This window comes from Eriocheir sinensis, unplaced genomic scaffold, assembly GCF_024679095.1.
Source record: "Eriocheir sinensis breed Jianghai 21 unplaced genomic scaffold, ASM2467909v1 Scaffold544, whole genome shotgun sequence".
In the NCBI taxonomy this organism is placed as follows: Eukaryota; Metazoa; Arthropoda; class Malacostraca; order Decapoda; family Varunidae; genus Eriocheir; species Eriocheir sinensis.
In genome coordinates this window covers 95,008-119,694 of record NW_026111881.1, presented here as the reverse complement: position 1 = coordinate 119,694, position 24,687 = coordinate 95,008, and the positions used below count along the sequence as shown (strand labels likewise).

General features: G+C 49.7%; 5 non-coding genes and 1 pseudogene across 5 annotated transcripts; all 6 read right to left on the bottom strand.

Moving 5' to 3' along the window:
* Positions 1-10,523: 10,523 nt before the first annotated feature.
* LOC126993035 (U2 spliceosomal RNA) lies at positions 10,524-10,703 on the bottom strand (annotated as a pseudogene).
* Positions 10,704-10,878: 175 nt separating this feature from the next.
* On the bottom strand, positions 10,879-11,076 carry LOC126993038 (small nucleolar RNA U3). Its single transcript, XR_007747271.1, has one exon. It is a non-coding gene; the product is annotated as a small nucleolar RNA U3 (small nucleolar RNA).
* Positions 11,077-15,557: 4,481 nt separating this feature from the next.
* LOC126993045 (U1 spliceosomal RNA) lies at positions 15,558-15,720 on the bottom strand. Its single transcript, XR_007747278.1, has one exon. It is a non-coding gene; the product is annotated as a U1 spliceosomal RNA (small nuclear RNA).
* A 2,237-nt stretch (positions 15,721-17,957) lies between these two features.
* LOC126993030 (U2 spliceosomal RNA) lies at positions 17,958-18,150 on the bottom strand. The gene has a single exon (XR_007747266.1). It is a non-coding gene; the product is annotated as a U2 spliceosomal RNA (small nuclear RNA).
* Positions 18,151-19,345: 1,195 nt separating this feature from the next.
* Positions 19,346-19,461, bottom strand: LOC126993040 (U5 spliceosomal RNA). Its single transcript, XR_007747273.1, has one exon. It is a non-coding gene; the product is annotated as a U5 spliceosomal RNA (small nuclear RNA).
* Positions 19,462-22,824: 3,363 nt separating this feature from the next.
* LOC126993024 (U1 spliceosomal RNA) lies at positions 22,825-22,987 on the bottom strand. Its single transcript, XR_007747261.1, has one exon. It is a non-coding gene; the product is annotated as a U1 spliceosomal RNA (small nuclear RNA).
* Between the last annotated feature and the right edge of the window lie 1,700 nt (positions 22,988-24,687).

Here is a 24,687-nt window from a genome sequence, read left to right as displayed (position 1 = left end):
CGTTCTCCAGGAAGCGCATCTGGAGGCGGAGCCGAGCTCCTCCTCCAGGGCCTCCTCCAGGTCGAGGGCAGTCTCGAACCCCGGTGTTGGAGGGACGACAACCTTGGGGTTGGCAGGAGATGCAGCAGCGTGGCGGGCAGCAGCCTGCTCGGGGTGCGAGACGGCACCGAGCAGGTTGGAATGGGCAGCGGCGGAGGCAGATGTAGGAGCAGCGGTGGAGGCAGTAGAGGTGGCAGCAGTGGGGCAGTAGCAGTAGAACGGGGAACGGCGTCGGGCGTGAGCCGCTGGGCAGGCTGGCGGTAGCGGAGGTGCCAAGTGGTGAACGGGAGCGGGGAGGCGAAGGTGGCGGAGGTGGGTGGGAGCGGTGGGCACGGTCACGCACCCTTCCCACTACCACCCAATCCTCATCAGAAGAGTCGGGGAGTGGGATAAGGGCCGCCTCATCACTCTCACTCCCCGACTCAAGGCGTAGCTGCTTATCAGCTGGCGACTCGGAGTCGGAGCTCTCCGAGTCGCTAGCGGGGCGGACACGCTTGTCCGAGGACATCCTAGCAACAAGACAGCACTCGGGCTGGACCACAGCTAGACACTGAACAAAAAATAAAATAAAAAAGTAACAAAATCTAGCCTACGAGGAGCCGGCTTGCCTACGGCAGCGGAGGGCTAAAGCCTGCCCACCCTCTAAAGGGCTCGGCAGGCGCCGCTGTCGCCCCTTGCGGGTCTTGGGGGACCTAACAATAACCCTGGTTGTTCCTCTAACCACCCCTTTATCCTAAGGGGCCCCCTCGTGGCACTGCCCTCGGGGTTCGGCGTCGTACTAAACCAGGGTCTAAGGCTCAAACACACAAACAAAAGACAAAAAAAAAACACAAAAACAGAGCAGCAGGAGGGCTGCAGTCGCGTGTAACGAGCGACGCGTGACCAGTGACACGCAGACGGTGTACACTGGCACGGCAGAGCGCGGAGCAGGGTGAAGTGTGCAGCGCGGGGCAGGTAGGTGGAAGGCGCGTGGTAACGCTGGCAACTCCGGGGAGTGAGTAGCACGTAGTCAGGGAGCACTGACACGGCGACTCACAGCCTGGCAGTAGCAGAGCAGCTCAATCGCTCGCCCGCGAGAGCTGTTGCTAGAAGGTGGGGAAGAGGTGCACACGCTGCCAGGTCCGGGAAGCCAATGCCGCCCACCTTCCTTCCTTCCTTTAAGATTAACCCCTAAGAAGGGGAACGGGCCTTTGTCGACTACGACGGCCCGTCGCAGTCATGGCTGGGGCTATATATGTGCATACACGGCACGCCGCGCGCACGTGTGCAGGTACAGAAATACATACACACGCGCACACACACGCCAATGTACGCACATATATAGATTGTTAACACCCCTTCCCACTAAGTGGGTTGGGGCACAGGCGCACCAGGCGTCCTGTAGCTGACTTAAAAATTCATTCACGCACATACTCACACACAAACACCCACACATACATACACGCACTAACACGCCCATATATACAGAACAGAGAGCCTACCTGGGCGGCTCATATGCCCGCACTAGGGCAGTAAGCGCCCTGTCGTCCAGGGCCCCCACCAAGGCTGGCGCTGAGAGCCCCTCCCGGTTTGGAAGCAGGTTGCGCGTCGCACCGCACTCGAGGAGGTAGTGGAGGAGCGGCTGGAGGACCTCCTCCTCGCAGTACGGGCACTCGACAGGGACAGGGTCATCCGGGTGAAGGACCGACGCACATTTGTAGCCGAGACGGAGGCGGCGGATGTTGGATGCCTCCCGTCTCGGCAGATTTGGCGGCAGCTGGCGGGCGCCGGTGTTAGTGGCCGCCGAGTACCAAAACGCGGACGGCGAGCCCGCAGCCAGGGCCTCCTCCAGCTCCCTGACGACCCCAGTAGCAGATCGTGCGGCCATGGCCCTCTTCACTTGGGCAAGGCTAACCACAACAGGCCGCGTGACAGCAGGCAGGAGCGTTGCCTCAGCAGCAGCGCCGTCCGCCGCCTCGTTGCCTGCCACGCCCGAGTGGCTGGGCAACCAGTTAACTTTACAGGGCGCCCTGCCTCTCAACTCTGCCAGCCTCGCAAGGATGGAGGTGAGGAGAGACACGTTGTCGCGCGGGGGGTCCTGTAGCAGAGAGCGGATGGCAGGGACTGAATCGCAGTGGATCAAGACAGGGCCCCGACCCCCTTCCACTGCATGATCCAGCGCCCCGCCAATGGCTGCCAGCTCAGCCTGGGTGGAGGAACAACCGTCTGGCAGACGAAAAACAGCAGTGACCCCACCGCACACAAAAGCAGCGCCGACAGCCCCCGTCTGGTGGTTGACGGAGCCGTCCGTGAAGTACACGGAGGCTCCAGGGTGCGCTGCTTCCCGCTCTCTGCTGTCTGCCTCCCTGGCCAACTCCAGAGGGGTGAGGAGGGCCTTCCTTTTGGCGAGCGGCCGTATGGTGGCTGTTAAGGCAGGCGGCTCCCACGGGGGGCGGGCAACGTAGGTGGGGGGGGGGGCGTCCACAGCCGTCACAAGGGCGTGGGGGAGTTCGCTATTGCGAATCGTGGCCGCCGCCACAGTCGCCCACGTTCTCTTGCGGAACAGGAGAGGGTCCTGCAGGAGGGCCTGCCCGACGGAGGCACGGAGCTGCTCCGCCCCCATGCATCTGAGCAGCGCCGCCAGATGCCCCACTGAGAGTTGGGTGACTCTCGCGGCGACGCTGCACACGCGTGCCTCCGCCCGGAGGCACACGCATTTCGTCCACATGGGGGCGCCAATGATGACGCGGAGGGCGGCGTTCTGAGCTGTCTCCAGCGGCCTAAGCGCCGCCGGACCCACCGTCAGCAGGCACGGCGTCCCATAATCAATACAGGACCGAACGCCCTGGATGTAGAAAGTCCGCAGGACCCTGTCCCCAGACCCACCCGCTGTTCTGGCAAGGGCCCTCATCACATTAGTGCGCCGCCGGACCTCATCCCGCACACGGGCGATGTGCGGGCCAAAGGACAGGCTGGAGTCAACAGTGACCCCGAGGTACTTGTAAGTGTGCACCCACGGCACGGGCGTACCTCGAGGTCGAAGGGCTCAGGAAGGTGGCCGTGGCGGAAGGCCATGGCCTTCGTCTTAGTCCTGTTGACGACCAGCCCTAGGGCGGCGCACGTCTGAGTCAGCCGGCGGAGGAGCTGGCGGGCGCAGGCCACCTGGTTGGGGCCCCACACCACCAGGGCCACATCGTCCGCATACGATAGGACTCTTGCGGTTCCGCTCGTCGGAAGGGCCGCCAACTTCTCGACGAGCAGATTGAACAGCACGGGCTCAGGACGCCACCCTGAGGCGTGCCGTTCTCAAAAGTCTCTATCGCGGACGTATGGCCCTGAAATCGGACGGCCGCTCTCCGTCCCTCCAGATAATGGCCCACCCACGCCAGCAGGCGGCCACGGACGCCCCGTTCAGCGAGAATGGAGAGCATGGCTGGGGCTGAGGCGAGCTCAAAAGCTTTCTCGAGGTCGAGAAATACCACCACCGCCCGTCTCCCCAAGACACCAGAGAGGAGGGTGGAGATGCAGTCCCTGGTGCCCCTGCCCCGGCGGAAGGCAAAGAGGTGGTGATGGAGGGGGCCCATCGCCCACTGAAGGCGCGGAAGCAGGACTCGCTCCATACACTTGCCGAGGCAGCTTAGGAGGGAGATCGGGCGATGTTGGAGCCCGTCTCCACTCTTGGGGATGGGAACGATGGTGGCCAGCTTCCAGGAGGCTGGCAGTGCTCCGAGCTCGAAGGACCTGTTAAAGAGTCCCAGAACCTCCGCCAGCATGTCCGGGCCAGCGTTCGCCAGGAAGGAGGGGATCCTGTCGACTCCGGTGGCGGTGTCCTTCCTGGGATGGCCTGCCCAGCTCCCAGAGCTCTATAGGCGCGTCAGTGACATGCGCCTGTAGGCAGGCCTCCCTGAAGGCGGCTACTCCCGGGGTTCGCCTCCCTCCGCAGGGCGCGAGTGCGGGCCGGAAGCCGGGCGGAAGCAGCACGGGAGGAGAAGGTGGCAACGAGCCGCTCCGCCTCGGCCTGGGGCTGTGGGTGTAGAGCTGGGCGCGCAACGGCACCCCGGCGACGGCCTCAGCTTCCGCCAGAGGACTGCAGCGGACGTACAGCCGTCAAGTCCCTCGCACCACGCCAGCCAGTGCTCCTCCTGCACCCGGTCGGCGGTTTCTGGCGCGACGGACAGCAGCGCGCAGCAAGCCTCGCGTCGCCTCCGTGTTGACTCTCCTGTTAAGCTTACGGGCCTGGTTGACTCGGTGGTTCGCCTCCCTCACCTCCTCGGTATAGTACCACCTGTCACGGTGGACCACCGCCACAGGCCGGAGGAGGGGGATCGCCTCATCAGCAGCTGCTGTGAAGGCGTCAACCAGGCGCGCGTCCGCCGCCTCGAGGTCGTCGGGTCGGATGGTGGCGGCCAGACGACGGGCGACGGCCCCGCGGAACCGAGGCCAGTCAGCCCGGCGCAGGTTCCAGCGAGGAGGCCGCTGTGGTAACACAGGCGGCGGGACAGGGAGTGCAACAACGGAGGCGAAATGGTCGCTCGCGAGGTGCGGGTGGAGGGTCCACGTCGCGTCGACTGCAAGTGGCTGCGACACAAAGCTGAGGTCCAGGACGCCACCAGCCATGTGCGTGGGCACCCCGGTGTTGAGGAGCGCAACCCCAGGAACGTCCTCCAAGGCCGAGGCAAGGTGGCGCCCTGCGCGGTTCCTCCCCCTACTCCCCCACCTTTCATGGTGGGCGTTGAAGTCACCCCCGATGAAGGTGGGTTCGTCATTAGCCAGGGAGAGGAGTTCAGTGCAGTCGGGCTCGGCCCGCGGCCCACTGTACACGCAGTAGAACGCGACACACGCGCTCGGCAAGGTCACCTTGACTGCCAATACCTCCACACCGGCACCGCACAGCACGGGGCGATGCACTCGAGAACAGGGAAGTACATCCCTGACCAAGATACAACACCCACGCGCCGCACCGGCGACGGCAGGGAGGTAAAAGGCCCTGTAGCCCTTGAAGGGCACCGACTGGCCCTCCCGAAGGAGCGTCTCCTGTAACAGGATGACGTCAAAGCCGTCGGTGCCGATCGCAGCTCGCAGGAGGTTAACCTTGCCGCGCACGCCGCACACGTTCCACTGCAGAACACTTAGCGGTCGGTCGCCGAGGAGGTCCCCGGGGCGATCACAGGGGCCGCCGCGCGCGAGGGGGCCGGCCCCCGGCGCTTCGGGGTCACAATGCCTTTGGGCTGCGGGATGCGGGAGCGGGTCGGAGCCGCCTGCACTGGGATGTGTGAGCGGGGCTTGGCTGTCTGGGACGCCTGCGCTGGCTGGGCCACCGAGACGGCAGGTGCCACTGCTGCCCGGGAGGGCGCGTCGACCTCCATGTGGGCCTCCGCCGCGGGAGGTGGAGCGTCCCCGCGGACAGGGGCCTGCACAGCTGGAGGCGCAGCAACTGGAGTTTGCAGCGGGGTGGCGGGAGACGCGACCGGACTGTCGATGGTGGGGAAACACTCCTCCACCGTCGCCTTCGCGATGACTCGCAGCGCCGCCTCGTCCGGTGTTAGCTTTAGGAGGCCGGTTAGCGCCAGAGCGAAGCTCGCCAGCATCCCCTCTAGTGCAGCCCTGGTGACCAGGACATGGCCGGGAGGAGGAACAAGGGGTGCAGCTGGCGCGATCACGGGGGGGCGCGGCCCGCGGTTCCTCCGACGCCTTACGCGCTGGGGGAGGGCCGGTGGAGGCACTGCGGGAGTGAGCTGCGTGGAGGGGACCGAGGCGGATGCCGGGCGTGGGGGAGGGGCTTGTGTTGAGGAGGAGGCCGGGTGGGGTTGCGTGGCAGGCGGTGGAGGAGGCGTAGCTGGTGGCGGCACAGCCGGAGCAGCGTTGCCGCGAGACGTGGCCGGTGGTGGGAGGGCCGGGAAGTGCTCCCGGGAGGCGAGCGTTGTCTGACCGGGTGGGGCAGGCCGACGCTGGGACCTCGAGCGGGAACGCCCGGTCCACGCCGGCCGAGAGGGGTTGTGGGCCGCACTCCTCCTGACGCTGGATTCCCCGATCCACTATGTTCAACCGGGAGGGGCAACGCCGGCTCCACGCGTGGTGGTGCTGGCGGCAGTTGGGGCAGAGGGCGGTCACGCTCTCGCCGGCCTTGTATTTCGCAAGGCAGGCCTCCGTCATGTGCTGCCCCGAGCACATGCCGCACACTGCCTGGCGATTGCAGCGGGAGCGATGGTGGCCGTATTGCTGGCAGCGATAGCAACGGAGGGGCTCGGCGTTGAAGGGGCGCGTGTAAAATACGCCCCAGCTCCCCAGGTCGAGCATGCCTGGCAAGGGGCCCCTCACCGAGATGAGGACCTGCCTCGTGGCAAGGTTGTCGCGCGTCATACAGCGCTCTGCCGTGACGACGCTCGGGTGGCGAAGGAGAGCCTTGAGAGGCATGGCAACCGGGTAAGTGGTCACCACCCCCTTGGTGGTTGCGTCGCCCATCAGCCGCAACTGCACCGCCTTGCCATGCACCGACGTGGTGTCCATGAGGGCACGGAGGGCTTCCTCGGAAGGCGGGGTGACCAGCACGCTGCCGTTCTCCAGGAAGCGCATCTGGAGGCGGAGCCCGAGCTCCTCCTCCAGGGCCTCCGCCAGGTCGAGGGCAGTCTCGAACCCCGGTGTTGGAGGGACGACAACCTTGGGGTTGGCAGGAGATGCAGCAGCGTGGCGGGCAGCAGCCTGCTCGGGGTGCGAGACGGCACCGAGCAGGTTGGAATGGGCAGCGGCGGAGGCTGATGTAGGAGCAGCGGTGGAGGCAGTAGAGGTGGCAGCAGTGGGGCAGTAGCAGTAGAACGGGGAACGGCGTCGGGCGTGAGCCGCTGGGCAGGGTGGGGTCGCGGAGGTGCCAAGTGGTCACCGGGCGCGGGCAGGCGATGGTGGCGGTGGGGGGTGGGAGCGGTGGGCACGGTCACGCACCCTTCCCACTACCACCCAATCCTCATCAGAAGAGTCGGGGAGTGGGATAAGGGCCGCCTCATCACTCACACTCCCCGACTCAAGGCGTAGCTGCTTATCAGCAGGCGACTCGGAGTCGGAGCTCTCCGAGTCGCTAGCGGGGCGGACACGCTTGTCCGAGGACATCCTAACAACAAGACAGCACTTGGGCTGGACCACAGCTAGACATTTAACAACAACAAAAAAAAAAAGGGTAACAAAATCTAGCCTACGAAGAGCCGGCGTACCTACGGCAGCGGAGGGCTAAAGCCCGCCCACCCTCTAAAGGGCTCGGCAGGCGCCGCTGTCGCCCCTTGCGGGTCTTGGGGGACCTAACAATAACATTGGTTTTTCCTCTAACCACCCCTTTATCCTAAGGGGCCCCCTCGTGGCACTGCCCTCGGGGTTCGGCGTCGTACTAAACCAGGGTCTAAGGCTCAAACACACAAACAAAAGACAAAAAAAACACAAAAACAGAGCAGCAGGAGGGCTGCAGTCGCGTGTAACGAGCGACGCGTGACCAGTGACACGCAGACGGTGTACACTGGCACGGCAGAGCGCGGAGCAGGGTGAAGTGTGCAGCGCGGGGCAGGTAGGTGGAAGGCGCGTGGTAACGCTGGCAACTCCGGGGAGTGAGTGACACGTAGTCAGGGAGCACTGACACGGCGACTCACAGCCTGGCAGTAGCAGAGCAGCTCAATCGCTCGCCCGCGAGAGCTGTTGCTAGAAGGTGGGGAAGAGGTGCACACGCTGCCAGGACCGGGAAGCCAATGCCGCCCACCAACCGAATGCCCCCTTTACCGCCGCCAGCTACACACACGCTCACCACAAAATATTTCTCATGCTCTAGACTGTTACACTGCAGACACCGGCCTGAGCGCTGCTACCCTACCCCTAAAATCAAAATTCATATTTGGGGAATTGTCAGAAAAAGTTAAACAAACGCCACATGAGTGCTCAAGACACCCAATACCGTCTAAAGACCCGTTACACGAGCACTACATAGCACAATGAATAGGTAAATAATATGTATGTTTGTGAGTAATACCCACTTTAATCGTGACGAAAAATGAAAGCTTTTTAGTTGAAAGAACCATTTACTTATTAGACAAAACTTTTGAAAGAGTAACTGAACATTTAGGGGGATTCAACGATGATCTAAAGGAGCAGGAGTAATTAATTTGGCAAGTCACATTATAGTTCATCAGTCTGCGAAAAGAAACTCATCACAGTTGAAAACCATGAATTCTGTACAACAGTGGTGGCGCGGAATATATTTATGTGTATTCTATAGCTAGCTGCCTCGATCATGTACCAGCAGATGTTTTATCATCTGTGAACCTTGCCCCTTCTGCTTTATCTCGAGCAGGTACTATGGCTATTAGAAAATAAGAAAAATATGAATTTCATAAATTCACATGGCATGAACAATTTTCAACTCTGGCAACATCAAATGAAAACTTGACAGGTGTTTCTTTACACAGTATATCTAATCCATGTTCTTACCTACCATGAAAATCAGAGCCAGCGTTGCACTGTTTTTTGTTAATAACTTTTTAACAAAGCGTCGCATAGAGATGACGTTTTCCCAGGGTATGTTTTACACACTACCTAATTACCAATATATGCTTTTGTGCTGAATGTTGATCATTCAGGTCGATTATTCATAGGTGTAAAATAAGTAGGCGATTCCACAGCCGCTACACTAACCGTGATGGGTACCAGGGTTGTTTTGATTTAAATCAAAATTAAATATACCGTATTTAAGATGATTTAAGTGTTATATCAAGAGTAAAATATCTAATGATTTAAAGTATGTATTTATGTATGTATATATATATATATATATATATATATATATATATATATATATATATATATATATATATATATATATATATATATATATATATATATATATATATATATATATATATATATATATATATATATATATATATATATATATATATATATATATATATATATATATATATATATATATATATATATATATATATATATATATATATATATATATATATATATATATATATATATATATATATATATATATATATATATATATATATATATATATATATATATATATATATATATATATATATATTGAGACATGGACACACAGTGACTTCAAGAAGCGCGACGATGCTTTTAGCATTATACAACCCTGAGTGAAGGAGACCATGGGGATATAAATAAATTTAATACGACTACCCCAACTTTACCTTGCTTTCTGGCATGGTGGCATGATACTTCGGTAGGTTCCAGTCCGGTTTAACCTTTTATCTCCTGGAGGGATCCTGAGTACACTACCTGCCACCCTTACTACCTATAATAATGTAATATATAAGAGGTTATTAGGGGATGCGCGAACGCACTCCCCGTTATCAAAATTTCGCACTGGAGTTAACCACATTTGGGTTAATCACAGGGTCAGCACCCCAGAGTGCAATGGTCAAGAAACATTGAAAAAGCTCCGCAGGAGTGCCTACGGGACCCAATAAGGTCAAAATGGGGTTTCATGGGACAAGTGAGGCCCACTACCTGTCTGCACACCCTCTACCGCCAGAGCCAACTAAGGTATATTTATATAATTCGCCTCTTAAACAAGATTTCCCAGAATCTACTCGCTAAACGAGCATTAAGTGGGGCTGTAAAAAGAATATATGTGTCTGAACCAACAATATTTTAACTTTACTCATGAAGAAATAAAAACAAAACATTTTAGTTGAGCATACCCTGAAGTTGCTGATGGGACAAAACTTTTGAGGAGTATCTTAGACATGTGAACATTTCCAAAGGTATTACTTGAACAAGAAAAGATGGCACTTGAAAAATGAAGCTAAATATAAAGTGATGAATCAGTAGGAACACAAAGAACACTTGTAGTATGAGCGAAGCGCAGGGAAGGAATTAGCACTTAAAGAAAAAAAATCCCTGATGCAGCTTCAGGGTTACTCTGTCTCTAGACACTCACACCTACACATCTAGCAATACCCGAGATTAACTATACTGAGTTTGCACTAATCTGTCAGAGACACGCCAGTCCTCGTCGACAGACCAACTTGGACGGCTAGATTTCGATCGCCGATAGAGTCGGTCTGTCGGCACCCTTGCCTTTGGCAATGGCCCGTGCAAGGGCCTGTTTCCCCTAGTGATACTAGGGGTAAATCTTTGAAGATGCTCTAATCGGGAGGGTGATAGCGATAAGTCTAGTTCGTGATCAGGCCGTGGTGAACAACACACGATGGTCTAATACCCGTATTCATCTTGGTTTTTTTCCACCCCCGGGGAAGTAAAAATGATCCCGGAATTGCAAGACCGGGCTGATTCGTGACAGAGGTGAAGCAACCCCACAGCAAATGGCCCTCATCTTAGCATAATATATGTCAAGTTTCTGGCTACTCCAGAGACACGAAATTACAGAGCTGATCCGTACAAAGCAAAGCCCAAGCATTAACGCATGAATCATGTCTCCTTCATCCACCTTATAACATTATCATTATCGTTTACTGATTCCTCCCCTGGGGGAGTAGACCGATCCCGGAGTTACTGCAATACCGGGCCGATCCGCGGCAAAGGTGGAGCAAGCCCTTAATCCAAAAATCAGATTAATATCGTAGATCCTACATGGGTATCGTAACAGATATTAGGCTGATAAGAACTTTTACTACACTTTGATCTTAGCCAAAAGGCCGAGAAGCCCTGTGCCCGCCAACCGAACGCCTCCCTTACCGACGCCAGCCCAACACAGCCTCACCACAAAATATTCTTCATGCTCGACTGCTCGTAACACCCAAATCGGGAAGTCGCAGATATTAGGTATTATTTCCTCCCAAACGGGAGGAGTATCAAAAAAAGGAAGATCCTCTATAGTCCTCCACCACTCAGCCTGTGCTCGGCCCGCCACGCCCCGCGAACGGGTGGTGGACGGTCCTCAAGCCCCTGGCCAGGCCACGGGGCAGTTTCCCGCTCAGGGCCGGACACTTAGCCTCGTCATCGTGGCGTGAGGTCACTCCAAGTTTCGGTCAGGGAACTTGGCTGTCATACTATAGAAGTGATCCTATGAAGTATGATCATACCTTCCCCGGGCCGCGGCGGCCCCCAATACGCTACGGCGCAACAGGTGACAGGTGAAAATAATTACCTGTGTGCATTATAACCCCAAGCCGGTGTTGAAGCGGACTTGTGGGGATAAATTATGGAACTAAAGTGGACTTGCTGTATTATCATAAGCAAATTTTGGAATCTTGAGCACTGATTTGCAAACAAATCAATATTTTTCGCAAAACATATTATTTAAAAGGCTTAGTTACCCTGAGAAGCGCAGGTTTTCTGCCATGGTTGTTAGCTACAACAAAGAACTTTCCACCGCAGTCTGTGCTGTTGTGCAGGTCCGCCGTTCTCAACGCCTAAATCATGAATAACTTTCAATCTGAATTGTATAATGTATTTCTATTGCTGTTAAAATTATGATATAACAAGTGTGTATGTGTGTGCTGACGCCGCCAGCTCCACACACGCTCATCACAAAATATTCCTCATTCTCCTGACATTCACTCTTCATTCAACGGGTCGCGCGGCGTAACCAGCCGCCAGAGATATAATTCGGCTCAGTGTCTCTGAGAGGAAAAGGTAAAGAAGCCCAGCAGGAGTGTTCGCAGCATCCCAAAGCTCCGGAAGGACGGCTCCACGGGCCAGCCGAGAGCCTCTGCGCCCGCTGTACACGCGCTGAGACGAGGATGACTTTTCACCCCAACCTTGCTTGTCACTCAAAGAAAGTTTTCATAGGAACCTACTCGCTGAACGCTGAACTCGCTGAACTGAGGTACAGGGAACACCTCTTTTTGCTCATCTGCATAATTGTATTTGTTTGTTTGCACTATGTAAGTTGAAAAGAAATTTACTACTTTTGTAAATGCAGTAAATAAATTCACTACTACTACCTACCCAAACCTGGAAAATATAGTCTCAACCAGCCTAACCTACCCTGGCCACGCTGGCCTATACCCAATAATTAGTATACCAAAATCTCCCTGGGTGAATATAAATACATACAACTGATATAATAGAGAATGGTATTAAAGCTTAAAGGAAACTAATACTGATTATTCTTTTTTTAAAGTGTCTGCTTCCTACACTGTAGTATTTAGTGTTCTATAATTATTAGTCTTTAAATTATGATTTTATTTGTCATTATTAGTGAATAATCTTTGCTAAATATATAGCACAATGTATATTTTGCAGAATGCAATATTGAATATGCTACCTTTCCTGTAAATAGAAAATCAATTGTTGTAACAATACTAAATAAATCAAACAAATCAACATTCCTTAGTGAACTAAACAAAAAAAACAAAAATCCATTGAAAAGGTAGGTTAAGTTGGCCTCAGTGTTCATCTCTGTCACACTGGCCTTTGACCCTGTAACTAACTAACTAACAAGGAGCATATGCCAGGCTGCGCGCTGCTTCACTCACCCTCCGGCTGCTGCTTTCACTCCCGACAGTCCCTCTGAGTGGGCCTCCAAGCAACACTACCCCTTCAGTTAAAACCCCCACTTGGCAGGATCGATCAACTTGTCGAACCATGAGTTATGTGGGCCCCAGACCCTTGGTTTCCTCCACTCAGTGTTGTCTTGTACGTACAAAAACTACCTTACTGGAAAGAATGACTCCCTTGAAGTGTGCCACATGTCCATAATGCCGGACTAAACAGTGACAGGCCTTGATTCAGTTTCATCAAACAGTCTCTGGTTCGGCATATCATTTCAGAGGTACCCCTTGATCCTGTGAAGGCACTTCATACCATCAACACACCTCTTCACGTCATAATTCGCAGTGCTCAAACTGCTCATGTCTCACAGCGATAAAGAAAGAGGGGGAGCACAAGCGACTTGAAAATTCGGATTTTTGTCCTATATACTTGTGTTGAGTGATTCCATAACACTGTGGGCCAGGTCAATCCATGGAGTGACTCCCTGGTAAGACCAACTATTGTTATGCACTATGTTACCAAGGTAAGTGAAACTTTTGGTGAACTCAATGTCCTCACCACATGCATGGACAGACTGAACTGTGTCATCCATAGCAGAGAAATCCACCAGGGGGGGGAGGGGTGAAGTTTGACTAACTTAACAGGGAATATGGAGATGAGCGCAGCCTTCTCTGCCACAACTGGATACGGAAATGCGCGAAGCGTATGACAAACCTAACAAAACTAAATCTAACCTAATATTCCCTAACTATAACTAACCAAAAACAATCTGGCCTGATCACCCCCTGCCAAAATACAATGTGATAGACTGCACTCAAACTTTATACATCAATATTTTGAGATTTGTATTGTGGAAGGCATGTGTTACTGCACTGCATTCAGAGAAAAAACAACAACAATGCATATTGTCAGTATTTCTTGTAAGCTTCTGGGAGGCTCCTAGCTGACAGCTGCCTCATCAGGGGCTGCATGGCCACTTCACCTTGTAGCTAGACGAGTCCTTCCCTCACCTTCAATGATCACCGTGTCACCATCGAGTAGTCTGGTCTGTTAGGGGGATTTTAAGGACGGATTGTGAAAATTCTTCTACAAGCATGAAATTCGGCACACTTGTAGTTTTTGACATGCTGAATTCAAATCTGCCGGGAGTCAAAGCCAATTCTCAATAGGGTCGCCATATTCGACAATTCAAAATGGCGGGCACTCAAAAACTGACTTTTCCGTTACTAGCCAACCAAAAGTCACATAATTACTATTAAAGGCACTTTTCTGGGGTTTTAGACCTCGCTGATTCAAAATCTGATGTCTGTTTGGCGGTAGCATTGACAAGGGACGCTTTCCAATATGGCCGCCGCTAAAAAAAAAAAAATTTGCATAACTTTGACACTTTTAGCCATAGAACCACAAGTAAAACCCATTTTCATAGCTTATGTTTGTATTTCATTCTCTTTTCAACACATAAGCCTTATATCCGAGATCAAGTTATCAATTACTGATCAACAAAATCGGCTAATAACCATCAAGACAAACACTATCCAATCAATAAGGCAGTAAATTAAATCAATCAACCAACCAGTGTATCAATCAGACCACTTCCTGTGACTGTATAACACCGATTCATGAATCCTCATTGTTCACACATCCACCTTCGCATTTACACAGACCTGTGCAACGAACGCCAGCTCTGCAGCATTTGCAGTTCCCTGTACATGACTTTGCACAGCCACACTGCAAAAGGATGGAACAGGCCTTACTGCTGTCCTCAAGGGTTGTCCAGAAGGGCAACCATCCACCACTGCTGTCCTTGTGCCACCCCAGTCATGGAAGTCAGGAATGTCCTGGTGGACAGACGTTGCCTGAATCCAAAAGAAGCTGGGCTGCAGCATTGCTCTGCGGATGTGTTAATACAAAGCAGCTTGTCTTGGTGGTAAGGCCTCTAGTGTCTTTTTCCTACTTGTGAAGAGTCGAAGCCTAGCCTCATTGACTCGTTCCATACCACAGCTCTTGCTGTACATGACTACAACGAAGCGCTCTAGAGTACGCATGTGCCGAGACTGTGGGCTGAGCTCTTGGGGTTCACTGGTGAGGGCAACAAGGGTGTCCGTCAGTCCTGGTGTGCTCTGCCAGTGCCAGGCTGACTTCTTGCCACATCCCAGAAACTGTGACACGGTGTCACAGCCAGTGACCGCGTAGAATAGTGGCAGTGCCAGGCACCTTGATGGTCCCAGCTGGGCAGAGATAATGTGGATAGGAATGTCACGCATCTTTTTCCCACTGCCGAAACACACCCACAACTCGGACAGCCCAAGTGATGAAAAGAAGTGAATGGCCAGGATGACCACATCACTGTCGACTGTGCGAACCAAGACAACCTGGTGGCGCTGCTGTGCTGCATGGGCGAGATGGAGCAGTATCCTAGTATCAGCCTCGGTGTGGTTACATGGCTAAAGATCAGACACGTCATGTTGTTTGTTCGAGAGGAAACTCTCCTTGTTGGTGCTGAGGAGAAGTCTTCCACCCAGATCCTGCTTCACAAGCTGTGTACTCCATGCAGCTTCAAACAGCCAAAAACTAGCGCTACGAAATTATTCACGTGAAACAAGCATCAACGAAGAAAGAAGAACGCCAAGAAGTAACGCTACGAAATTATTCAAATCCGTGGCTGAATAACAAGACAATAAGTTATCCAAATGCAGACACTAAGTACCTGAATGTCCATGGGGAACCTAGATGTAGCTAAGAGGCTCTACTAATAGCGCAGGAGATTCACCACAAATCGTGTTCTGAATGAAACTCAAAATCGTATCAGCAAAATACAATAACTTATTTTTTCCAAACGAACATTTGATTATCAGAGGAAAATATAATTTAGCTTGCGAAATGCATTCTCCTTATATCAAAACTGGCATATTTCAATATCAAAGGACAATTAGACAAGAGCTTGTAAAATGCAAGGCCACTTAAAGCAAAACTATCACATTTAAGCATCAAAGGAAAACTTGACTAGTGTATCTTATCGCTGTACACCTATATTCCTATCTAGTATATAACTGATGTGGATTAGGAAGGGGGATGCGCGAACGCAATCCCCCGCTATCAAAAATATCGCACTCGAGTTAACCACGTTTGGGTTAATCGCAGGGGTCAGCACCGCCGGAGTGCAATGGCGGGCCTCGCCCTGGGAAAACCGCCTTCATGATCACGGTATCTCCTGTGCCAGGTAAGTATGCTTTCCGCAGCAACCCGGCCACCCACATCTCTGCAGGCTCCACACGCGCACTCCACAAAATTATCCTTATGAACAAATAAGTTATTCTTCAATCACTAGGCCGCACGCTACTACCCTTCGAATAATAGCAAAGTTCAGAGTTTTATTACTGTCAAAATCATCATAAAGCTCTGCAGGTGAGTACATGAATCAATAATGTAAAAAGTTCCACGGGCCAAGTGTGGCCCGCTGCCTGCCTGTACGCCCTCTACCGCCAGAACAAACCAACACAGGTTTATCATCCCGACATTTAATTCGCGTCTCAAACAAGATTCCCGAGAATATACTCCTTAAACGACCATCAAGTGAAACTGTTAATTGGAAAAGCATATATTTGAGTCTAAACCTACCATAGGGGAACTTTACTCGTGATGGAAAATAACAAAACATTTAGTTGAGAACGCCATCAAGTTCATGACTTGACAGAAAACGATTGAGGAGAGACTTAACTACAAGTAAATATTTCGAAAGAAACTTGCTGATAAAGAAAAGTTCTTTTTTTTTTTTATTTGAGCTAAATGTAATGTGATGGGAGTCAGTGTGAACACCGAAATCACTCTTGTATCCAGTATGAGTGAAACGCACGGAGGAATTACCACTCGAAAGAGTAAACGCATTTTTCTCTTTTTTTTTATGCACTGTTTGCTGGTTGGTGTGTAATGCCCCGCGAGCTTATTTTTCCATCCTTCCTATTTCCCAACACGGCCTCTGCGTGTATCGAAATAACACGAGAAATTAATCACAACAAGGAGAGGGTATTCCCCGGCTGCCTGGGATTGAACCCGCGACCAGCGTGACGGGAGAGCCACTCCTTACCGAGTCGGCCAAAGAGGTACCCCACTGGCTAAGTGGGTTATGGGAGGCTCGTTCATCAGGCCGTCGCCGCACTACACGGCTTTCCCCCCTATGTAGATTAATTTCTGTGTGTTGACAATGTCCCTTTGAGACATAACTCCACAATGTCCCTTTGAGACATACCTCCAACTCTTCCCATTTTCTATTACCCTCGGAGCATGGGCCATCCTACCTGTTACCCCTTCGGGGAAACTCAACAGAACTGCAGAAGAGGATGCCCACCGCTATGCAACCACTGTAATGCCCCGCGAGCTTATTTTTCCATCCTTCCTATTTCCCAACACGGCCTCTGCGTGTATCGAAATAACACGAGAAATTAATCACAACAAGGACAGGGTATTCCCCGGCTGCTTGGGATTGAACCCGCGACGGGAGAGCCACTCCTTACCGAGTCGGCCAAAGAGGTACCCCACTGGCTAAGTGGGTTATGGGAGGCTCGTTCATCAGGCCGTCGCCGCACTATAGGTGTATGTAATAAGTTCGCAGACTGGCAGCACAGCGTCTGGAGTCTGACTCGCTGAGTTGCCACTGATAGTCCAGATTGATACAGGCTTTGTAGATTTTTTTCTCTACTATCCTATTGCTAATGGGATATTGTGAGTACAGTGGTGCGGCGTCTTCTGGAGTCATAAAGGTATTTTTCAGTGAAAAGTATTCATGAATACTTTCAAGAAGTATTTGTATTTCTATTTGATTTAAAACCTTTTCAGTGTATTAGAATTCGATTCGTATTCATTTGGAATTTGAAGTATTAGAATACATAACTTTGTATTCACTCCACCCTTGATTACACGAGCCGTGATTGTTTATAGAGCCGATTCGTGCAAGGCGAAGACACTCACACGGATCATATATCTACCCGATCCACAGTATAGCATTGCAACAAGTGTTGATTCTTCCCCTGGGGGAGGGGACCGACCTTGAAGGTACTGCAATACCAGTGCGATCCCCGGCAAAGGTAAACTGATCCATGGCAGAAGGAGCATGGACCCAACATGAAGGCAAGGGTTATAAATACCGGGCCGATCTCCGGCAAACTTTCTTCTTCAGTTTACATCTTGCATAGTGCAAATAATTTAAAATTATGTAGATGAGCGGGCAGTGGCCCTCCTGGGGGAGTGTCATGGGACCACCCAAGTCTCTGATCAGGTCACACCACACGCTCCGCTCCCTGCAGAAGGGTGTGTTGAGACGTGTGGTCAGCATGGAAGAGGAGCTGAGCTGTCTATCACCTCCAGGAGCCGTGACACGGCGTCTGAATCCGTTACACCACGAGGGCGGCTGATACCTAAGAGCATATAGCCTTAGGCACCATAATTATATCGAGTTATTTTCTCCCCTGGGGGAGTGGACCGATCCCGGAGGTACTGCAATACCGGGCCGATCCGCGGCAAAGGTGGAGCAAGCCCCTAGCACTTCGCCATAGTCCAAAAATCAGATTAATATCGTAGATCCCACATGGGGATCGTATCAGATATTAAGCTGATAAGAACAGATACTACACTTTGATCTTAGCCAAAAGGCCGAGAAGCGATGCCGCTCACTAACCGAACGCCTCTCTTATCCCCGCCAGCAACACACACGCTCACCACAAAATATTCTTCATGCTCTAAACTGTTACACTGCAGACACCGGGCTGAGCGATACAACCCTCCGCCTTGAATCAAAATTCAAATTTGGGGTATTGTCAGAAATAGTTAAACAAACCCCGCATGAGTCCTCAAGACATTCAAATCCGTCTAAAGACGGCTCCATCGGCCGCCAGATATATGTCACCTACAAGCGGCAACCTACAAGCGGTAAATACAGGCTTGCACCTCCAACACTAAGATCGCAGCTCAAACAAGAATTTATCGGGAATTTACCCGTTACACGAGCACTACATAGCACATTCAATAGGTAGCCTAAATAATATGTATGTTTGTCAGTAATATCCACTTTAATCGTGGCGAAAAATGAAGAAAGCTTTTTAGTTGAGAATACCATTGAGTTACTTATTAGACAGAAAACTTTTCAAAGAGTAACTGAAGTTTTGGGGGATTTAATCGATCGATCGACGATGGACTAATAAAGCAGGAGTAATTAACTTGGTAAGTCACATTATAGTTCAGCAGTCTGCGACATGAAACTCATCATCGCAGTTGAAAACCATGAATTCTGCGCAACACTGGTGGCGCGGAATATGTTTATGTGTATTCTATAGCAAGCTGCCTCACCTACCGACAGATGTCCTAATATCATCTGTAGACCTTGACCCTTCTACTTTTTCTCGAGCAGGTATTAAGTACTGTGGCTCTTTGAAAAGAAGAAGAAAATTTAATATTATTTGAATTTCACATGGCTTGTTAGACATTATCTTTTCTCACACAAATATGAACAATTTATCACCTCTCTCCCTCTAGCCAGGTGATATGACTGCCATCCCTGTATGATCTGCAAAGTAATCATTCCGTACTCGGTTTCGAAGAGTAATCAAAACCGAACTACTCGGTTCCCCCTTCCCTTAGTTCCGTACCACTGACTATTTAAGCATTTGACCACAGACTATTTGAAACTAACAAGGATATCAGAAATTATTGGATTTTAGAACCTAGTCCACTAAATCACTAAATCTCTACATCTTCATACAAGACTAACATGAGGTTACACAAGAGATACAACTCTTATTTTTTGTTGAAGGATTAACCTTTTCTTACGGAGGTTAATACGATATATTCATCACGTTAGATTAGGCCCACTAGGTGGGCCAAGAAAAAATTATATAAGACTCATTGAGTTGTTCCCCTCCACGGAAATCTTTAGTAAAAGGCGAAAGATTTATGCGTTTTGAAGGGAAACCAGAGTTGCCACAACGCAGCAGAATCTCCGCCAAACTGTCTCGCGCTGAACACCAACAGCCGGGTCACATCCGAGCTAGAAGGCCGCGGCTCCTACTGCACATGCTGGTCTGTTGTCCAGGGGCGCCCTGCCCCCTAGGCAGGCTGCTGCTCTACGCAGCGCATAGTGGAACTGATTACTGTTGGACGTCATTTCCCGACACACTGACGGAAGCGGCCAATTTTGTCATCAAGACAACAAGCGCGCCCTTCCTGCCCGCAAACCTGCCGCCACTCCAGCCTCCCGTTGCAATACTACCACCATGGACACAAATCATTTGCGTCGTACGCTTACATACATGCACAAGTCAATCAGATAATATGTAGGAAACTGTACGGGAAAGCAGTTTTCACGATGCACTTTTGTAAATCTGAAATTTCGCAAGGCAAATTACAAATACACTCTGTAGAGTACTCATATTTTGATTGCTCACACTTCTTATACCTCTCAAATCGTGTAAACCCCACAGAGACACGCCAGTCCTCGTCGACAGACCGACTTGGTCGGCTAGATTTCGATCGCCGATAGAGTCGGTCTGTCGGCATCCTGCTACGGGGCGCCAATAGGCTTAGCCCGTGCTCCCCCACGCAGGGAGGGAGCATTTTTGCACTCTTAGGACAAGGGCCAGTTTCCCCTAGTGATACTAGGGGATAAATCTTTGAGGAAGAGGAGGTAAACCCCGCCCCCCTCCCCCACCAAAAAATAATAATAATAATAATAATAATAATAATAATAATAATAATAATATAGGCATTTTCATGCAAATAAGATACTCTTTAAACGTTGACTAATCCTCTGGAGCGAATCCTTGGTTTGGGCATTTTGGAGCTTACTACGTCGTGTGGTAATGAAGGCGTGTGTAGGTATTGGTGGATAGTCTGGTAAGGATGAGTGTTTTAACCTTGTGTGTCATCATTGCACCCCGACACAGGTCCTCCTCGAGGTGCTACGGGCGGCACCTCCCCCACGGTGACCAACGCCCGCACCCCGCACAGCCGGGCGACATGAGCCGCGCTGACAGCGCTGCCACGACACCACGCCGCTAGCCTGCACCGCCACCGAACACCCCCGACAGCGGCGGGCCGATGCCCGCTTTGTCCAACTATATCATATTGTTCCCGTGTATTTATTATGTATCAGAGCATGTGCATGTAATGGATGCTAATCACGGGCATCAGATATATTGTATAGTTGCACAATAAACCTCTACAAACAAAATTGTAGTGGTCATATTGTTGAATTTATAGTTTTGACAGGGTCCAAAGTGCGATTGTTCTTCTTGTGTCCCGAGCATCCTGTTTTGGATATGCAAAGGCCTAAGATTTTGCCTATGTTTTATGCATAATTTGCTATTATTTGTTCAATATTACTTGCACCGAGTCTGATGATAGTAAATTTCCCTGTTTGATTTTAATTGTCCACATTTTCTCGTAGGCGTTGTCTTGTTTTGTGTTTTCGTTGCTACTCATGAGTTAACCACATGTGACGTTCTTCTGGGGGACCGGCACGAGGCAGCTGTCGTAATGATGTCTAATTCGTTCACAACTTGTTAACTAAGATTTCCCTTGGGCGGCTCATAGATGTCTCTTAAAAATAATGGATGAAAAAGCATCACACATTCAACGCTAAGTGAAGCTCAGCAAAACATTCAACATTATAGGATGGCAAAAGTAACATGCGTGGTGCGAGCGGTACTTGCCTCGAAGAAGAATGGAACATATTTCTCTTTATCGCAGTTTCCTTTTACTCGGCAGCCCCTAAAAGGACCCTCCTAGAATGATAAGAAAACAACGTACTTAAACAGGCAAGCAAATATATTCACAAGGTTGTACACACCATCAGATGGAATAACAAATCACGTGCTATACATACCTCAACGAAGAAAGGAAGAACGCTGGCCGGCGGTGTCCCATGCCATCCAGGCAGCTGCAGACAGCCAAAAACTCGCGCTACGAAATTACTCACGTGGTACAAGCATCAACGAAGAAAGAAGAACGCCAAAATGTTACGCTACGAAATTATTCAAATCCGTGGCTGAGTAACAAGACAATACGAATCCTAAGAAGTTATCCAAATGCGAATGTCCATGGGGAACCTAAATGTAACTAAGAGCCCCTACCCATAACAAAGGAAATTCACTACAAATCGTGTTCTGAATGACACTCAAAATCATAGCTTGCGAAATACACTCCCATTTTATCAGAACTAGCATATTTGACTAGCAAAGGAAAATTAGACATTAGCTTGCGAAATATACTCCACTTTTGTCAAAACTAGCATATTTGAATATCAAAGGAAAATTAGACATTAGCTTGCGAAATATACTCCACTTTTATCAGAACTAGCATATTTGAATATCAAAGGAAAATTAGACATTAGCTTGGGAAATATACTCCACTTTTATCAAAACTAGCATATTTGACTAGCAAAGGAAAATTAGACATTAGCTTGGGAAATATACTCCACTTTTATCAGAACTAGCATATTTGAATATCAAAGGAAAATTAGACATTAGCTTGGGAAATATACTCCACTTTTATCAGAACTAGCATATTTGAATATCAAAGGAAAATTAGACATTAGCTTGGGAAATATACTCCACTTTTATCAAAACTAGCATATTTGACTAGCAAAGGAAAATTAGACATTAGCTTGGGAAATATACTCCACTTTTATCAGAACTAGCATATTTGACTAGCAAAGGAAAATTAGACATTAGCTTGGGAAATATACTCCACTTTTATCAAAACTAGCATATTTGAATATCAAAGGAAAATTAGACATTAGCTTGGGAAATATACTCCACTTTTATCAGAACTAGCATATTTGAATATCAAAGGAAAATTAGACATTAGCTTGGGAAATATACTCCACTTTTATCAGAACTAGTATATTTGAATATCAAAGGAAAATTAGACATTAGCTTGGGAAATATACTCCACTTTTATCAGAACTAGCATATTTGAATATCAAAGGAAAATTAGACATTAGCTTGCGAAATACACTCCCCTTTTATCAGAACTAGCACATTTGAATATCAAAGGAAAATTAGACATTAGCTTGCGAAATATACTCCACTTTTGTCAAAACTAGCACATTTGAATATCAAAGGAAAATTAGACATTAGCTTGCGAAATACACTCCCCTTTTATCAAAACTGGCTTGTTTGAATATCAAAGGAAAATTAGACATTAGCTAGTGATATGCAAACCCTCTTGGGCCTCTTTATATCACAACTGTAACATTTAAACATCAAAGAAAAACGTGAAAGGTGTTACATATAACCGTAGACCTATATTCATGCCTACAATATAATTATGATGTGGATTAGGAAGGGGGATGCGCGAACGCAATCCCCCGCTATCAAAAATTTCGCACTCGAGTTAACCACATTTGGGTTAATCGCAGGGGTCAGCACCGCCGGAGTGCAATGGCGGGCCTCGCCCTGGGAAAACCGCCTTCATGATCACGGTATCTCCTGTGCCAGGTAAGTATGCGTGACGCAACAACCCCGCCACTCTAGTGCAGCCTGGTACAACACCTTACGTAACTGATATTTTTCTTATGGAACATCTCTTTATAATGTAATTGATCAATCCATATTTTCTATTATTCCTTTAAAATTAAAAAATAAATCATATATACTACTGAACAATTCCTTGAATGTGTACCAATCTTCCTTATTGGTCCGAAATAACATTTGACCTAACACTTAACTAACATGCTACTTTCTCATTTTACTGTTATCTCTTGAATATAGATTCTTTCTGGACTTTTCAACCTAACTTTACATGCAACTCAAAGAAGACTTTCACAGGAACCTACTCACTGAACAGGAACTTAGTGGACTTCTTTATAAGCTTTTTTCTAATGACAACTGCAACAAATCTCTTTAGTTCAGTCTACAGTGAAGAGATGATGAACGTAGCAGAAAACTTTGGAGGACTGACTCAGCTGCAGGAACTCATTATTTCCAGATAAACTGCCAAGATGTGAAATACGTCCGCCAGCCCATAACACTGAGAACAATTATGTCAGTGACAACACGCAGACCACCAGAAGAAAGGGCAGAGTGCACTGCTGGACACTGGAGAAAAGGAAAGTGAAGGAAACAACGAAACCAAACCAAGCACCAACATTATCAACTCATACATGACGAAAACATCAATGTGACTTACTATAATATCATTATGAGGAATGAATCCAGCTTTATTCAACCTACCTATGCATATTTTACCCTGCTTCCTTGCGTCTAGCCTTGTCAGGAAATAATGCTACCCTAACCAAACGAAGAATACAGCCTTGTCCACCCTAACCTGCCCTGGTCAGGCTGACACACAAAACGATTAGATGACCAAAACCCCCAAGTAAATTTTAATACCATTTAAAAACGGTATACAATACTTTAATAAACTAAATGATGGTGACTTTTCTTATAGTATCTGCATGCTTCCCATATTGCAATATTTAGGTTTATCTTTTGTTTGTTTTTGTTTTGTATTTCGTGGGGGATATACCCCAAGGGAGGAAGGCGGTGCATGCCGCGCAACCACCCAGGCGGCAGGTAGAGAGGTAGAGGAGGCCCATCTGGCAAGTACCGAACTCGTGATAAAGATATTTAAAAGGCCGAAACCTGCATGCTGGCGAAAAGAGCTGCTGAGCGGCTGAACTCACCCTTACCGAGACCAACCAAAACAAAGTCTCCGTGACGGGCAGCGACTGCAAGCAACCTGCCTCCTCTCAAAATACAGACCTCGCACACACCACACACTATGCTTCAACATCCACTCACTCCCGGCACAGCTGACCTCCGGAGGCAGAAGGGTCCACCTTCAGGAGGTGCCGTCACACTGCAGCTCTACGAAGCTAACTCGATCCCCTCTCTGGACGTGGTCACCTTTGACCTGCCCACGGTGCTGGCGGCGGCAGGTGTCCACCCCTCACGACAAGAAGCTGTCATCCGCCTCACCTGGGCCTTCCTCAGAAAGACAGGGTACCTGACGCGGCTGTGAGGCTGTGAGGCAGAGAAAGTATCGCTAGAGATAAGACTACCCCCTCACACCAGACACTTAAATGCTTGTACACTAACATCGATGGCCTCAGTAACAAAACCGCTGAACTAGACGCTCTCCTCGACAAAGAACAACCAGACCTAGTCTTTCTTACAGAAACCAAGTGCAATAGGGACACCCTGA